This window comes from Procambarus clarkii, chromosome 24, assembly GCF_040958095.1.
Source record: "Procambarus clarkii isolate CNS0578487 chromosome 24, FALCON_Pclarkii_2.0, whole genome shotgun sequence".
Taxonomy (NCBI): Eukaryota; Metazoa; Arthropoda; class Malacostraca; order Decapoda; family Cambaridae; genus Procambarus; species Procambarus clarkii.
In genome coordinates, this window is record NC_091173.1 from 18,190,376 (window position 1) to 18,204,795 (window position 14,420).

The window sequence follows — 14,420 nt, forward strand, 5'->3', positions numbered from 1 at the left end:
AAAGGAAGTGAGTTGAGCGTAATTATTTCGTGTTATTAATTACGGTGATAAGCGTCATTATCATAATTACCTGCTCTGGTGGTATTAGCTCATCCTTGTGGAGGGGGGGGCGAAGGGGTGCTTTAGGTAGATGTTATCACTTACTGGTATCATAATAGTATCTTAAATTCTCTCTGCCTCCAGCCCGTTCCTTTGATTTGCCACAACGTATAAAATACAGGGTACAACAATACCCGAACCCAAGCCACCAACCTAACCTAATTAGGCACAGACAACCTGATTTCTGAAGCCATTGCTTTTCATAGTACCCCTTAGTTTGTGTGTTGGGGAGACCATAGCTTACATAATTAGTTGGTCATTAGTTGCTCCATTTATGTAACTTGCCTTCCTGTTCTTGACTTCCTATTTAATTTTCTCCCTCCGAATATGTACAGTATATGCAAACTATTGTAACACCCCTAATCTTTTATTGTGTTCTTCCACAGTTCCTAATCCAGTACACCCCTATTTCCACCCAATACACCCTATTCCTTTACCCAATAAACCTTTTTCCTTCATCCCATACATCATATGCCTTCACCTCAACATACCCTATTTATCACCTCGTCACACCCTATTCCCTTTCACCCCCTCACACCCTATTCACCCTATTCCCCCTCACACCCTATTCCTCCTCACCCCACCACACCCTATTCCCCCTCACCCCAGCACACCCTATTCCCACTATTCATCAGTCGCAAAAGCCACGACGCCATTTGAGTATTTATGGGCAACGCTTGAACGATAATTTAAGACATTTGCCGCGAGTGTCTAACGAGATAAGCGTTTGTTTAGTGCCTTTAAGGTTAATAATTTGGCTTATTTACCAGTGGTTTTGTGCGGGTGGGGTGTAGGGAGTGGGAGGGGGGGAAGTTGTGTGTGTGTGTTCACCTATTTGTGACTGCTGGGTCGAGCTGTTACACCCTGCCTTCCCAACCGTCGGTTGGCTTGTGTAATAATTCCGAACTTATTGTTGTCATATATATATATATATATATATATATATATATATATATATATATATATATATATATATATATATATATATATATATAATATATATATATAATATATATATATATAATATATATATATATAATATATATATATATATATATATATATATATATATATATATATATATATATATATATATATAATGTGTGTTATATAGAGCCCCGAAAACATCGCAAGGTAGCTATTTGTTCAGTGTCACAGTTAAGAAATGGAATGCACTAGAAAGTGATGTGGTGGAGGCAGACTCCGTGCAGAATGGAGTGTACCTACAGTTTGAAATGTAAATATGATGAAGAGCCCTTAGACTCAGGAGCCTGTAAACCAGTTGACGGTTGAGAGGCGGAAACAAGGCGCCGAAGTTCAACCCTGGCAAGCACAATTAGGTGAGTACACACAAGTACAACTAGGCGAGTACTCCTCCCTCCACAACTCGCATCCCCACCCACAACAGTTGTCTTACTCCCTGCCTGGGGAAAGGAGACACGAAGCAAACGGAATGCTGTTCAAACGCTTCTGTTTTACCGCGGGGATCAAACCTTCGATCCTCTGTTCTCAACCCATGACTTAACACATTGACATCTATTAAACCTTACGACCCTTCCCAACACATTTCTTTTCAGTAACATCGTGTGTGTGTGTGTGTGTTGGTATGTATGTGGGTGTTTGGTTAAGCATGTGTTATTTTGTGTGTATTAATGTGTCCTTTGCAAAATGTAGGCTCACTGTGTAAATTGTTACGTGGGCGATCACCACAAAACTTCCCAGTGGGCACAGTATCCAAAGCAACGCTAATCAACGTCAACAACGTTGATTTAACGTTGAACCAGCGCACTCTTTAACCATGGCATAGGCACTAGAGCAATGCTACAACAGCAATATCTTTTTGTCCTAAATCCTTCCACTTGGATAACCGCTGCTACTCGCCTCGGAATTCCAGTGGCCTTAGAAGTAGCACTTGGCTTTTGGAACCTTATTTACACCTATGGTTGATTCAGCTGAAATCAGGAAAGCTGAAATCGGCAAGCACTATGCTCTTCCAGTGAGTAGCTGTGGTATCTCCAGGTCCTCTAGTCTAGAATATCATTGTCGACTTTCCAATTACAATAAAATTTTGCATGGCATAAGATAAATAAATAGACAAATCAACAATATGAAATTTCCCGACAAAATAAATTTCATATTAGGCTCTCGATATGTATCATCGCGGGAATCCCAGTCACTCTGATAGGGATTTTAATAATTACTAAAATTGAAACACAAATTTTTTTACTGATCACAATCACAAAAATAGATTAACACCCATAATCAACTAGTTAACAATTTGAAACTGTGACCAAACAATATTAGCCTAACCTTAGGAATCGGTTCTCGATCGACCCGTTAACTTGGGTAAAATAGACGTCATGAAATTAGAAGTAAGATTAATATTAACAATTATTTTAGTAAGAGGAAAATAATTGAAACAAAGTCGGTCAACTATGCCTATATACATAAAATATCATCACTATATATATATAATATATATATATATATATATATATATATAATATATATATATATATATATATATATATATATATATATATATATATATATATATATATATATATTATATATATATATGTATATATATATATTATATATACTTAAAATGTAAACAGTGGGGAAAGAAAACATCAAAATCATCACTTACTCTCACTGGCGTCTGGGGAAATCAGATATAGAAACGCCAATATATAACCAGAGGTAATGTCTGGCTAATCTTAGTCTCTACAGGGTAAATATCCACTCAATAGATACTAATCACACAAGGAAATCACAATAGCGTGAGTTTTTGCGAAGAACCATTGGAGCCGGACGGGGATGGAACCGGTGTCCCGGGTAAGTCATGACCCGCGCCTTCACCGATTGGATCATACATAATACGCTACATGTTATTTAACTTGGTATCCACCTGAATCTTTTCGGAGTCTGGAGGCACCGAACTGGTAGCCAATCCATGTTTTTACAAATCCGCATACACTAGTTCGATCCCCTGTTCTTTAATTAGGCGTTGAACGCAGATGGTCACTCTCCGCCTGGCAGCTGATCCTTCTCAGGTGTAGAGCTCAGAAATGCATCCGATTCCTCCGGCTTTCGAGTTAATTCTGACTTTGCTGCTCATTCATATATCTTATCTTCTATCTTGCCCTTCCTGTGGGGACAGGGATGGAGCTTGAACTCTCGGTCCGTGCCCACCTAGGCAATCCTTGCCACTTCCAATCTGGTTGCAAACCGGCCAAAGTTTCCGGTTGAAGTCTGTGTGCTCTTTCTTGGCCAGTACCTAATGAGGTCCCCCGTTGCTCAAAATTTAAGGGTTGAAACGTCGTACAGGATTCGGTCCAGAAGAATACTTTAAGGTCAGAGCTCCAGTCAGCAGTTCGCCTCACGAAAATCAGCTAGCAAGTGACTCGTTTTTTTCGTTAGCTGAATCAATAGGATTCCAGAGCAAAAAGTCATTTGAGGAGGGTATAGAAATAGCCTAAAGTACTATATCATTTTGGGAAGTATTTTATTTTTTTTTAATAAACTTAATTGAACTTGGAGTGTGTCTGTGAAGCTCTTCTCCCATTGATTAAACATTTTGCTTTGTTTTTGCATGTCGACGAGTCCCGTCTCTTGGTCACCATGCACCACCCACCCATTTCCCCCTAGTCATCATACATCGCCCACCCATATCTCCTGGTCACCACTCACCAGCCACCCATCACTCGGGCCGTGACCATCACGCACCGTGACAGGGATGATTGTCTCATGCTTGGTCGTGAGCAAACATCAATGTGATGCATTGTTCGTAATAGTTCCCCCCATCTCTCGATTCACCTTATCTGTTTAATGCGAACCAGGAGTCACGTATGTGGGGGTTTAAGATAGCGAACGAGAAAAGTAGCGAATGAGATAGCATGTGAGAGTGCTCGAGATCGTGAATGAGAGAGTGAGAATGAGAGGGAGGGAGCGAGCGTCAAAGATGGTGTCATTTCAACTCCTATGGAAAGAATGTGAGTGAGAGAGGTCAGCCAGTCATTTCATCTGACACACTTATAGTCTGATTTTGCTACGAGAAAGTGTTGCCATGCCAGGAGCTTGACCAGCGCCTGTGACTCCTAGCTGCTCTATATGCAGACACGGTGAGAGCTGCGAGGGTTCCCTAGTCAGCTTTGGTGGTAACGTCCCAGAGCCTGGGACGTGGAGTAAAATTGTCATTATATATATATATATATATATATATATATATATATATATATATATATATATATATATATATATATATATATATATATATATATATATATTAGTGATGTCCTAAGTTTTTAGAATAGTACATCTTATATATATAATTTAAGTTCGTAAAGGATGTGGGTGAGGAACTCATTAGGCAAACTAGATACACAAAAGCGTCCAGTTTCTTGTTCCAGCGCCTCAGTGTCGCGATCCAGAGAGTAAATGCTTGCTGTTTCTTGGGCACGCACCCCACATCCGAAGAGCTGGATGAGGTCTTCGTACAGTGATTGTTATATGTGCGTGTGTTTTCTGTAAACTGTAATGCAATGTAATAAAATTAATAATAAAAAAATAGGGGTGGTAGGAGAAGAAAATATTAATGTTCAGTGAGAATCCACAAGGATCTCTCTGAATACTCTATGGGTCCCTACAATAACACCAGAGGTGTTACCCCTGAAACAATTTTATTCGTTTTGGCCAGTTCGCTCCAGTGCCTCCTCGCTTATGTCTGTGCCTTCTCACGTCTGTGGCCCCTCCCGTGCCCGTTGAGTGCCAAAGCTAAATCTTTTTAAGTTTTGATGTGGTTTAGAAATAATTTGGTTTGCTGCTTGCTAATGTTACTCTTTTGTATTAATTAAACAAAAATTGTGTGATAATACGTAATTTTTTTTTGGGGGGGGGGGGTAAATGTTTGTGTTTTTAGTGATTTGCAGAGAAACGACACATGAAAGCAAGGGCCGGCGACAGCCTGGTTAGGGAAGGGTTGAGCAGATATATGAGGAGTAATTTCGCGAGTCGTTGGCCGGGGAGTAATTTTCCAGGTTTTTTATTGTCGGGCGTGTTAACACGGCCAGCCGACTGTCAAGGTGAAGAAGTGCACGGTAATTATGCACAAACAAAAGAGCCAAGCCGCTTGGTTGCCGACAGTCACTCCACCTCTCCCTGCAGGAAATCTGTCTCGTGCCTCACCAGGGAGGGGTAAGGCAGGTTCCGTCCGCCCCAGGTTCCGTCAGCGTCGTGACGGAACAGTAACGGAACTTGCTGTTCGCATGTAACCAGCTTCTGTGAGGTTGCCAGCGCCGGACACTTCGGCCAGAGTACGCAGAAAAGGTTTTTTCAAATATTTTTACCTCCGAAATAGCGCCAAGTCCCGTAACTTCACATTTTCCTCGTCCAGGAGCATGCAGCAAACAATTCCGAGAATTTGTGTGAGGGAAATGCCAAGACTGTGTTGATAGCCTGAGTGGGTATTATGCCGAGCGTAACTACGGCGCTCCCTGCTAGGAACCTGAGTATTTTCCCCCGTGGGCGTAACGTAGCCTAATTTAATTCAGGAAGATGTCACGAGGCTAAAACTAAGAGGAGACGGGCTGTGTATATATTAATTGAACTGGCTGTTACTCGTGTCGACAGGATTATGTCAGGGTAGTCGCCAAGTGTTGGTTAGAGCAGGTCTTGCTCTCCCTCACAACTTTATACTTTATACATATATATATTTTCTCCTGTCCATGGAGGACAGAAGAAAATGTATATATGCTGGTTAGCATTGTAAATGTGTGGGCCACGTCTGTGGTAGAAAATAATAATAATAAAAAAAAACTTTATGCTGCATGTTTTGCCCAAGTTTGTAATGAACATCTTATTCCAACAGACGCATACTTTACATTTACTTTAATCATGAGCTAAAAATTTAAAATAGTGAGCTAGAGTGAGTGAGTGAGTGAGAGAGAGCGAAAGAGAGTGGGACAGACACACACACACTCGCCCCAGGTACCTACCAAGCACGTTGCTTAACCAACTTTAAACAAATTACTCTCGACCATAAAAAAGATTTTCACTTAGTCACTGCATTCGACTGCGAGAATTTTCCTTTGTAAAATGACTAAGGTCATTTTTCCGCTTCTCAGAACGTCCATAATGTTTCTGATTTATCCTCGGTGTGTATTGTATTTATAATAGACATACACAAAAACAGTGCAGACGATAAGTCATAATGTTGACCAAACCACACACTAGAAAGTGAAGAGACGACGACGTTTCGGTTCGTCCTGGACCATTCTCAAGTCGATTGTGAGAATGGTCGACTTGAGAATGGTCCCGGACGGGCCGAAACGTCGTCATATCTTCACTTTCTAGCGTGTGGCCTGGTCAACATAGCCACGTTATTGTGACTCCTCGTTTACATAAGTCACAATAACGTGGTCAGAAGACATGATGACCAAACCACACACCAGAAGATGAGAAGACGACGACGTTTCGGTCCGTCTTGTACCGAAACGTCAAGGACGGACGACCATTCCGTCAAGTAGTGTGGAATGTGGTTATTTTCTGACGTGTTGTTTGGTCATCAGGAAAAAATGCTCTTTCGATATCAAAAATTACAATTTCCAAAAGGAAATTTTGGATATACAGTACGTATATACATTTTTTATTGAGCCCTTATTTTATCAGAGAAAAAATCCAAATTAATTCTGTACTAGAACAAACGTATTCCCAAAGTACTGAATATTATTATATAGAAAAATACATAAAAGTCATACTCACTAATTATCTCCGTGTATTTTACATGCAAAAATGAAAATGCGAAATATTTGTTTCCACTTTTTTTCAAATTTCATATGTTAGTTTTGCCCTCCAAAAAAGTCTATATTAGGATGAGACTGGTGTTTGCGGCGTTCTTCCCATAGTCACCATTAACATCTCTTAACACGATAAAAAGGTTCAACACAAAACCGATACGTTTATTTTTTACCATTGCGAGACGACACGCTCCACACGCCTGGACGTGCTCACAGGACTCGACGCACTCCGCACGCGTTGACGCACTGCACACGCCTCGACGCACTGCGCACGCCTCGACGCACTGTGCACGCCTCGACACACGCCTGGACACACACTACAGGCGTCGACTCACTCCACATAACATCAAATCGCTTATGTAGGTACACATAAATTAAACAAACAGCACAGCCTCATGTATTATAAAAGTCAGAAGCGTCGATTACACTATATTCAACCAGTGTTAAGAGACTCAGTTATTGACGTGTGTGTGTGTGTGTACACTCCTTGACGTGTGTATAACTTTGTCAGTGAGGAAAAATCACAAGCCAAACATCCCCTTGAGTGGGTACTTCATAATTCCATGTTAAACACATTTGTGAAACCTCGTGAATTTGACGGAAACATTCAGGAGGCTATCTTCCAGGTGGTTAGTCTAACACAATACCGTCTTGTGGGGCATTCTGGTGCTGAGCATGACCTAGTTCACAGCTTTTCACTGTCCGTTTTCACGGAGAAACAATAGTGGGACAAGATCGCAATAGCTCATTGTTTTCACAATTTATTTTGAATTAGCCAGCACGAAGTGGTTTTTTAAGGAGACGATATTCTTGTCCAACCTGTCCTCACGCTAATGCATCACAATTATGATGATATCGTATAAAGCGTTAAAATTTCGAAGCTTCAATGAAATTTATAGCACCGTAATATTAACGTTCTCTCGGACCAACGATAATTGGTCTCGATGCATTAGTGGTTTGCCTAGTATGCTTTTGAATAGGCAAAATCATTTCAAATTTGACGCTTTTGGCAAGTTTAGAGAATGGGATCAGATGAAACCCTAAATACCGCTCACTTGGAGGTTATATCGCCCGAGGCTTCTCCAGCCCATAGTCTAAGGTAGCTGCACTAATGCAGATGTACCTCATGTATTAATAAAAAAAATCCAGCCATTAGATCAGTACTGGAGTCCTCACCAGGGATGATTGACTGGGCCTCAAGCCTTAGCTGTTCGCCCCTGTTCACCCAGCAGTAATTGGGTACCTAGTTGTTAACTGATTAACAGTTTCTGAAACCAGCCAGTTTCAGAAGTAGGTGTAAGTGTTTCACACCTGCTTGTGGTCGTGTTTCAGAAACTGGCTGGTGCAGCTTAACATGAGATATGAGAAGGGAAGTTCTCAGCCTGCAAGCAGGAGTAAGAACTTGATTGTTCCTGTATCCACCTATGTAAAAAAAATGAACAAGAAAAAGCGCGCTGTCGTAGAGTGTGCGACGGGTCACACTCATAGTTTCTACCAAAAAAGTCGTGAACACGGTGGCCTTAATGCTTTTGGGTTGTACCGAAGGATTTTTCCTTCGGGGCTGCTTCTGCCCAGGTGTCTGCTTTCACTCTTGTTACCTACGTAGGATTCTATTTTCTTTTCTATCGTTGTCTATGTTTCTTTCCCGGTCAACCTATATTGGGAGTTGAATATTCGTTGGACAAACCTGGCTCGTCTACCCCCGTCAGCTGTCATCAATGATTTGCTTCCCTCTCAGGCTATTCTTCTCCCCCTGCCTTAATTTCATCACTCTATCTCTCCCTCTTTATCCATTGTTTCTCTCCTTCCCTCCGTGAGCCTCTTGTCATATTGTAGCTTGTTAAGACTACTCTTTTTGTTTCACTCCCTATCTTCGCTTGTCACTACCTCTCTCCCAACTCCCTCCCTCTTTCACACCTGCTCTTCCTCTTGTTTTTACTCCTCTTTATTTCTCCTTCTGCTCCTCCTCTTCCTTCTATTAATACCTGGCATTTACACCTCTTTCTAACTCACGTTGTCCCTGCGGTGAGTCCAGTGTCTCTGTTATATTATTATTACTGAGAGTATATTTACCATTCCTGAACTATATATGTAATGTATTTCATCAATAAAAAAGACCGAAACAATAAAAGGTTACTTATATTTTTTTATTGGTAACAGGTTTTTGTAAATGATAAATATTAAAAAGAATAAGAAAAAACAAAAATTGGGAACATTTTATTATACTGATGACTATAAATTTCTCGTTTTTAAACAATTATTTCATTTTTCCTGGCTAAATATGATAAATATAAATATGGTAGAGAGGGAAAACTTATGATATAAAGGGAGTTTGTCTGTGGCAGGATGGCAACATTATTATATACAAGGGTCATGTCATGGTTAAGTGGCAGTACCATCACACACCCACATTATATATATATGCAACAATGATCACAAAAACACTGTTCCAAGTATACAGAATAACCACATGTGAAAAATAGAGAATGCTTAACGCGTTTTCGGCTAATTCGCCTTCATCAGAGCAAAGTAGAATGAAGATAAGAAAACATTGCTGATCAGACCTTTATATCCGCCTGGGCAGATCACCTGACCACCTTGGTAGTCAGGTGATCTGTTTTGACATATAAAACAGCTTAAGATGCCAGAGATTTTTGCACAGAGGTGAAACTTGAGGATAATATTTTAAATGAAGTGGATGAGTTGCCATGCTTGGTGAAAGAACATCTGAAGGTAAGAGAGAGAGAACCCACGAGAAGTTGACATAATGGCACGAGAGATTTGTAATCAGGATGATGAATTGATATTCATAAATGCCTATAGTCCACCAGCAAGTAATACATGAACAAAGGAAAAGCTGGATGATAAACGCGAGAGCCTCATAATGAACATGAGAGATTATAGTAAGAGTAGATAAAGATGAAACACGAATGTTGATATTAGGTGACTTCAACTTGAAATCAATACACTGGGAGGCCCACAAAGTAAGAAACGGAGGAGATTTGGACATGCAGATTCGAAAACTTCATCCTGGAGTCATTCATGTATCAACGTGTTAAGTAGGCTACGAGAGTGGGGGAATGGAATGTTCCATCAATGATGGATTTGCTATTCACCAGGAAGGAAGAAAAGACACATGGCAATCAGTTGCTTTCCTCCCTTGGGTAAGAGAGACATTATGCGTTTGCAAATCAAATATACAATGCATTATAATCAAGAAGAGAATGTGGAAAAATGAAACGGTTGAAAAACTTGAGAGTAAAATATGGGGAACTTTGAATTTGATTAAAATGATTAGAAATAGATGAGATGTATGCCAAATTTTGTTAGATATATGATGAAGGTACAACAAAATTTATTAAAAGAAAAGAGGTGCAGAACTCTAAAGCAGGATTGGTTCAATGTAAATTGTGAGATTCCAGATACCAAAAGAAATCAAATGTAATCAGTATAGGAAGAGGCCTAACCCTTAATCATACTAATAATACAAGCAAGCAAGAAACAACTACACAGCAGTGAGAAGAGAGGCAGAACGATGCTTTGAGGGAGTCGATTTGCGGATAAGGCCTATTACATAAATTCATTAAAAAACAAATTGCATGGAACTTCAACTGCTACTTCAAGAACAAGGGATCATAGATTAAAACTAAGGAAACGAATTTGCTGAAAAAAATTAGAAAGTTCGCTTTTGCAGAGTGGTAGTCGGTTGGAACACGTTGTGAGGTGGTGGAGGCAAAAACCGTCAGTTGTTTCAAAGCGTTATACAACAAAGAGTACTGGGAAGACGGGACACCACAAGCGTAGCTCTTATCCTGTAACTTCACTTGGGTAAGCGCGCGCGCGCGCACACACACACACACACACACACACACACACACACACACACACACACACACACACACACACACACACACACACACACACACACACACACAGTACATATATTTGAAATATACTTATTTAAAAATAAACAATTTAATTTACATATTAACGTATCTGAAATTCCAGTATATTTTTTTGTTTTTGCTTGACTGAAGGACTCATTTTTGGAGAAAGATTTTTTCACATTTCGACTGTGTTATGTCACTTTTTATTTAATTTTTTTAACAAATAATTTAACAGTTAAGTTATACCTTTCGCGTGTCTAAATATTTTCAGTGTTCAGCATATGATGGGTAATTATACTATTTTTGTAGCTTAGACTAATACCGAGATACAGTTGTTAAAAAAAATTCTTCGGGTTATAGGCATATACTGTGTGTTGGTGTGCGTGTGTGTGTGTGTGTGTATGTGTGTATGTGTGTATGTGTGTATGTGTGTGTGTGTGTGTGTGTGTGTGTGTGTGTGTGTGTGTGTGTGTGTGTGTGTGTGTGTGTGTGTGTGTGTGTGTGTGTGTGAAGTTGGACGGACAAACTCACATTAATGAAAATCCTCTGCGACCCGCTTTTGAGTTTCCATTTTATGACGTCCAAATTAAAAGGCATTTTTCATGGAAACTAATGGAAGTGTTCACAAAATTATAGCAGTTTTTTGAAAGAGAGAAAGAGTACCTAATATATATATATATATATATATATATATATATATATATATATATATATATATATATATATATATATATATATATATATAACTGAAAACTCACACCCCAGAAGTGACTCGAACCCATACTCCCACAACTGGTATGTACAGGGACGCCTTAATCCGCTTGACCATCACGACCGGACATAAGGAAGTGATAGCCGAGGCTATATGAACCACTTCCCCGCCGGCACTCGGATGGTAATCTTGGGCATAGCATTTTATCAAATCACCTCATTCTTTGGGGCACACGTGAGGAACACAAATGCAAACAAGCCTGAATGGTCCCCAGGACTATATACAACTGAAAACTCACACCCCAGAAGTGACTCGAACCCATACTCCCACAACTGGTATGTACAGGGACGCCTTAATCCGCTTGACCATCACGACCGGACATAAGGAAGTGATAGCCGAGGCTATATGAACCACTTCCCCGCCGGCACTCGGATGGTAATCTTGGGCATAGCATTTTATCAAATCACCTCATTCTTTGGGGCACACGTGAGGAACACAAATGCAAACAAGCCTGAATGGTCCCCAGGACTATATACAACTGAAAACTCACACCCCAGAAGTGACTCGAACCCATACTCCCACAACTGGTATGTACAGGGACGCCTTAATCCGCTTGACCATCACGACCGGACATAAGGAAGTGATAGCCGAGGCTATATGAACCACTTCCCCGCCGGCACTCGGATGGTAATCTTGGGCATAGCATTTTATCAAATCACCTCATTCTTTGGGGCACACGTGAGGAACACAAATGCAAACAAGCCTGAATGGTCCCCAGGACTATATACAACTATATCTATCACTTCCTTATGTCCGGTCGTGATGGTCAAGCGGATTAAGGCGTCCCTGTACATACCAGTTGTGGGAGTATGGGTTCGAGTCACTTCTGGGGTGTGAGTTTTCAGTTGTATATAGTCCTGGGGACCATTCAGGCTTGTTTGCATTTGTGTTCCTCACGTGTGCCCCAAAGAATGAGGTGATTTGATAAAATGCTATGCCCAAGATTACCATCCGAGTGCCGGCGGGGAAGTGGTTCATATAGCCTCGGCTATCACTTCCTTATGTCCGGTCGTGATGGTCAAGCGGATTAAGGCGTCCCTGTACATACCAGTTGTGGGAGTATGGGTTCGAGTCACTTCTGGGGTGTGAGTTTTCAGTCGTATATAGTCCTGGGGACCATTCAGGCTTGTTTGCATTTGTGTTCCTCACGTGTGCCCCAAAGAATGAGGTGATTTGATAAAATGCTATGCCCAAGATTACCATCCGAGTGCCGGCGAGGAAGTGGTTCATATAGCCTCGGCTATCACTTCCTTATGTCCGGTCGTGATGGTCAAGCGGATTAAGGCGTCCCTGTACATACCAGTTGTGGGAGTATGGGTTCGAGTCACTTCTGGGGTGTGAGTTTTCAGTTGTATATAGTCCTGGGGACCATTCAGGCTTGTTTGCATATATATATATATATATATATATATATATATATATATATATATATATATATAATGTGGACCATTGTACATATATTGACATAATGGACAATTAGATAGTAGAATTTGCTTTTATTCATTATGTAGTCATGGAAAAATTAGCTAAAAACCAAACTTAAATGTTCCTCAGCCTAATACAGCGCATATATGTACAATATTAGGCCTCAGATCGCGTATATTAGACCTAAGATTGTTAGGTTAGGGATTTATTAGGAACAAATACAAAACTTTTTTTCCGGCTTGTCCAAATTTAATTGTTCCAAATTCTACTTTTGTTCATTACGTCAATATATGTACAGTTGGTCTACATCGTTACTTAAAGTAACGGGAGGATAGGCCGTTAATACATGTTGCAATGTAGGCTTGCAATATTCCGAATATTTTTGCAATCGAATGTCCCTCTATTCAAATCCGTATCCCCCTCTATTATTACACCTAGCCTCAGTTGTCATCGCCCTTATTGGGTAATTAATGGCAGTTTCGAAATAGAATATGAGAACACAAAAGCGACCTAGCCTAGGGTATATAAAGTGGAATTTTATCAGCACCATTCCAATATTCCTTGTTTGAGAATGGCCAGGTGAAATTCAGTTTGAACATATATGACTTTTAGTTTTTACTGGGGGCTTTCGTGCATTTTTTTTATAACTTTTAATATTACAATCCTCGGCATCGGTCTTGAATATTATTTTTTTTTGTCTCTCGACAAACGAATAAGTTTTCCCAGACTTGCGCCTTTGGTGTACTCCGAACACCACCGTCCCTAAGTTAAGAAAATCGAAGACTGTTCTAGAGCTGGCAAGCTAGCATCTGGACCCAGGTAAAGGCCAACCCGTCCTCTACTAAAGTCCATTCCATTCAGCGGTTGACCCCACAGACGCATTCTTTAAAAGCGTTTCCTATTGTTTTATTTAAAATAAACCAATAGGAAACAATTTATTGAAAATAAAGAAAATCACTCTGCTTATTAGGCAAATCGGGCCTTGCATAGTAGGCCGAAAAGTGCGTTCTGGCTGCTATGTACTTATATATATATATATATATATATATATATATATATATATATATATATATATATATATATATATATATATATATATATATATATATATGATATATACAGTACTGTATATATGTATCTCTCTCGCGCGCTAGTATTTATAACCTGCTGTAATTTTCCCAACCAAATTCGCCGTGTACGGTTTGCCTCCTCTCATGTTTATTTAATGTCCCTGCTCTTATAAATACGGTCACAAATACCAATTAGCTCCTCCGTAAACGAGGAATTTGGCAGGTAATTGGCTGGTGACCCCCGTCCAAGGTAATGAACGAGCCGAAGACACGAATTCCTTTGACGCACAAGGCTCCCAATTAAACTTTTTTTTTTTTTTTAGCGTTCTCCTTCCTTTATTTATTGTTTTGTAAATTTTTTACATGATTT